This window comes from Colletotrichum karsti, assembly GCF_011947395.1.
Source record: "Colletotrichum karsti strain CkLH20 chromosome Unknown Scaffold1, whole genome shotgun sequence".
Taxonomy (NCBI): Eukaryota; Fungi; Ascomycota; class Sordariomycetes; order Glomerellales; family Glomerellaceae; genus Colletotrichum; species Colletotrichum karsti.
This window is the reverse complement of record NW_024065901.1, coordinates 769,180-774,128: the sequence shown is the minus strand read 5'-3', so window position 1 is coordinate 774,128 and position 4,949 is coordinate 769,180.

Below are 4,949 nucleotides of genomic sequence, written 5' to 3'. Positions count from 1 at the left end.
GCTACCCGCGGCCCAATACCATATTTGCCCAAGGTACAAAATATGACCGCGAAATTCAGCTTCGCCCATGTCGACGAGAAGAGTTGCCCGGCTGGCCCTGACCCGTAACTTACCCTAAAGTCTTCGGACCTGGGTCTGGACAAGGATCCTTCATCCCATCTTTCCTTCTCTCCAGGGGCCCTAGCCCCTCTCCTGTTCCATCACACACACACTTTCCCTCATTCACATGAAGTCTGCCATGTCAACTGGTATGCAGGCACACCAAAAGGAACAGGGCCAGCGCTGTCAAAAGGCACCAACTCAGAAAAGGGAATCTTTACGAAGGACCAGCAGGCATAGGCATGGCCAGGGCATGCTCACTTTTTGGTTCCCGGTACTTGATGATAGTTCCATCCATGGCAGCGGTCACTGTCATGCTTAAACGGTGGAGGGGAGAGGCACAATGCCGGGTCCCAATCTGCCTGTGCCGAGGAACATTTCCCACGCCGCTTGTTTTCTTCTTCAACGTCTTTCCTTTTCCAACCGATCCTTTCGAGATCTGGCAGTGACATTGACCAGGGCATGTTTGACGGTCCGGCCCTTTATCTCGGTGACTCAGGTCGGCGTCATTTCATAGCGTGGAACGAGCTCATCAAGCTCGTCATTGTGTCATTGTGTGCTTGGAACCAATCTGTCAAGTGTCAGTGTCAAACGTCAGCGTCAGAGCCATGACCCGAGTTTGTATGAAGCCATGTGGAATAAGAAATGACCTGTTCCAGGCACGACCACGACCTGTGCCAAGGGCAGCCTCGATGGATTGATTAGATGGCCCGATCTTGGCGGTCCCGGTGAGTGCCGGCTTGACCAACGGGGTCCGACACAATGGTCTTGCACCAAGTGCGAGGGCACATGGCAGGGGAGTCCATCACTTTGCCGTGTGTCCCTTTTCCGACGTGGCCAGAGCTGGATATCCGCATTCGTGTCTCTCGACGTTGAATCTACCAAATGTGAGCCTCGTGAGCAGAAAAAAAAGAGCACCACTGTCGAAGCAACCTCGCAGGGTCTGACGGGGCGGTCAGCCGGGAGCATTGCCTGCAAAAGGCAGGACGAGGCAAGGCGAAGGTCCTGACGGGACGGCGGGGATCTGGGCTGTAAGCGAAGACGACCACGATGCCCATCCAGGTCGTTGATCTGCCGGGAGGGAGGTTTACCAAGCCCGCTGCCGTTGCGTCTTGTTGGGCCTTGAATGTTGTTCATGTTCGTCTCAAAAGTTCGAATGATCATCCAAACGATTTTCGTCTCACCTTGTTGGAGAACGACTGGCCCTTTCGTTCGTCGTTTCTCTTCCGCCATGGCTTCTCGTCCAGTACAGTAAGTAGTACGTAAGGCACGCGGCACAGGAATTAATTTGTCTGCCAGATAGGTCCTGGGGAAGTGCATGCATGCAATGTACGCAATTTGGGCCAAGTACCGGCTCCGACAGGTGCCGCCTAGACCGCGGAACAGTCCATTCGCCGGGCCTTTTTGCGTCTCTGCATGGTGTCGTGGGTAGTACAAGTGGCTTCGGAGGTTCCATTCGAAGGGTATCATATCAGTCACTCGTGGTGCTTGGCGGCGTCAAGATGCATGGTATGCTGGCTGTTTTGACTCGGATCGGTGTGGTTTGACACCGTTCCGTGCTGTCCGTGATGAAGTTGGAGGCTCAGGACCGCGAAGGACAGGGCCGGAGGCGAGTTAAGCGTCTTCTGATAATATGGGCTGACGGGAGGATGAGGCGGCCGGGCGTTTCTGTCTCCCACGTGTTGATTAGCTCGTCCAACGCCGACGGATAGTTACGAGCAAGTATGAGGGAAAAGGTTATTGTATGAGATGTGGATAGGCGGTTTCCAGAAACGCCCCATCTTTACGAGTTGTAAGTGAGCAGCAGAGTCATGTTCAGTCGTGATGCGGGCGGAACGGCTGTTACGTGCTGCCACCCGTCATAGTATATTGTATGTACCGTAGTAGGTTTTGTCGGCCGGTGTGGAGAATGCAATGAAAGGGCCAGCAAATGCCCTCAGCTGAGTCCCTGTCCGGGATGCCCTACTGCGCGGTCGAGGCTTAGGGGGGCATTGCACCACGTAGCAACGAGTAAATTTGGGCAATTTACAAGCTGCCCTGGACTGTAGCTGGCTGGATGAGGCCGATGGAGATGTGCGTGAGAAAGGAACCAGCGGATGGATTTCCTGATAGCCCCTGTCTGAAGGGTGACCCGGGGGTTACACGATGCCCTGTGACTCGCTCAGCGTCGGTACATCTGGCGAGCTCGCCGGGGATGCCACTGATGTTGAATGGAATCTCGCATGTTGAAGTCAGTACTCCAGCCTGACCGGCTTTGACTCTGGGGCTGCATCAAGGTAAGGTAGGTAAGGTGACATACCCTCCAAGTTGCCAAGGGAACTTCTGGTGGTGGGATACAAGATGGAACTACTGCGTAGTAGGGACGGCAATATCGAGTTGCTGCTCGGGCAGGCGGTGCTGCAAGTAGCCGTTGACTCGGGATTCACAAGCGTCCCGCGCACCTTATGTTGACTGCTTCTGAGTCTGATGTCTGTGATTCAATTCTCATCGTGCATACCGAGTACCTGAGGTGGACAGCGGGTGGTTACATGATATGAAGGACGATTGCGAGGTTTGAAGTCCCCGTAGTGAACCGGACGGCGTTGACTTAACTGCCTCTGTTAAGACCAAGGAATGCGGTAAGGCAAGGTCAGAATGGAGATGAAGTACCGCGACCCGTCAGTGGAGTTTTCGGCCTGTTCCTTCTTCCATTCCTCCACAGAAGATCTCTCCCTGCTTCCCAGAATCCACAGCTCAAATGCATTTTGCGGTGTCCATCTCATGTGGGCATTGAGCGCCGGGAAGAACGTGGTGCCCCATGTTCCTCCCATGTTCTGGCTTCTCACTCATGGCTTGGCACAAAAACAAGGTCTCTTATTACCAACTTCACTTCAGACCAACCTACCATGGTTGACTTCAATCTGTTGGGTCGTGAATGCCATGTTGCTCCATCATACTCTCACAGTGTCCGCTATGCCGAGTCGGGCTCGCCCAACCCGAGTTTGTCTCTGTTGCTTGTTCTATTACGTGCATTTGACGCCCGGCGTAATTCCCGTGTTGGGAGTCTTGGAGAGAATGATTTCCTTCTCAGTGAGAGCGTCAGCGTCAGCATGAGCATCATCGACACATACACCGACCGCGCTTAATTGCATCCTCCTGGAATGAGCTCGCTGACGCCACAAAACATTTGGGTCTTTTGCAACGACCATGCCAGTGCATTATCCCGTCCTGCGGCACTCACCATCTACCTGACCCTGTCCGCCAGGTTCCTTGCTGGGTTGGCCATCTGAGGAGGCGAGCTGTCTATCTCGCATCCCTTCTGACATGCCAGAAAACTGCACACGCTGCTTTTTTGCGTGCAGCGACATCACTTCTCATCTCAAGACCCCACTCATCCATCCGACTTACATCCTGGCCGTCCATATGTATCTCGAGTCGTGTGAGGGGAGAAGAAAGGACGTAGACGCCACAAAGCAGGTACCTTACGCTCGTTAGCCACGCGAGTCTGCAGCAAGCCGTTTGTCTCGAACACCAAGGTAGATGGATGTTAGATGGTGACTTGACCACTTTATCGACCTTCTCTATCTCTTCGTTTTTTAACCTTCAACGGCATTGTCGAGCTTGTTTTAGGTACACAGAGAAGGGCGATAAGGTAAGCGGGAGCGGGTGGCTTCACTGCCTGTCCTTGTTTGCCTTCGTCCTTGCCTACGGACCCGACTCGTCTACCTGATTTTTTATATTACATTCCTGACTTTGCTTGTTTCAATGCTCAACGCTGGACACGGACACGGCGGCACTGACCACGGCTACAACAAGGCCTTGTCCAACCCAACCCATTGTCGATGGCCTCCGAGACACTACTGGGAGTCGGGATCGGGATAGGTTGTTCGGGCTCTGGAACATTTGGCCCACGAGATGGACCAACAGGATGTCTTTCCATGCCCATTACCGAGCCTCTCCTCTCCGTCCAGCGTATTCTAAGGCAAGGAAGGTCTCTCTCTGCAACAGACGGACAAGTAGGTACCTTAGCACGCGCCCTGGTTGCGTACCTGGTCTCGGTACGGAGGTACTGCGGACTCTCGAGTGGCCATACCTACCATACGGATACGCCTTCGCAGCGGTCTGGTGTCTTTCTGTTGAATGGGTCATTCGTTCGGGGGAGACAGAGAGGAAAAAGAACATGGGGCCGATGGGCGTCAAAACCCCATCATCCCAGCCTGCCAGCCCCAGGCCGGTTCCTTGTCGCATCGAGACCTTTCGACAGAACGAGACAAGCCTCTCTGGTTACCCCCCATACCCCGGCATGCACGCTACGTTAGCAAAGCAGCTTGCCCCATCTTTCCCCAACATCGTGCCCTTCCCCCCTTCCTCCCCTCCCCTCCAACTCCCTGACCCTCGGTCCTTTCCTGCTGGGCCCTTCTCATTCCCCTCAGGGCTCCGCTCTTGTCCCGGGGCCCTCGTTGGGTTGGCTGCTCTCTTCCTCGACTCGATCATTCTTCTCCGGACACACACAGCACAGCAGTACCTCATGTACGAAGTACCTCCTGAGCTACCCTACCTTACCATCCATCTACTGAGTACCGTACGGATACTCTTCGTACATACGACTCTGTGACCCTAGCTACTCTATTCTATTTTTCTTCTGTTCCCTTCGTGCAACACTCTGCCTTGATTGGACTCGGGCTCCTTGTCAATCTCTTCCCCTGGTTCTGTAACCGTTCACTTTAGCTCCCCTGCTGCTCGATGCATCCGAACTGCCTCCCAGGGCGATGAGGGACGAACACACCCTAGCTCGTTGCTGCACTAGCCACCTCCACATGTCTACACACACACACACATACGGCCACTGGAGTCTGGGACTGGGGGACAGT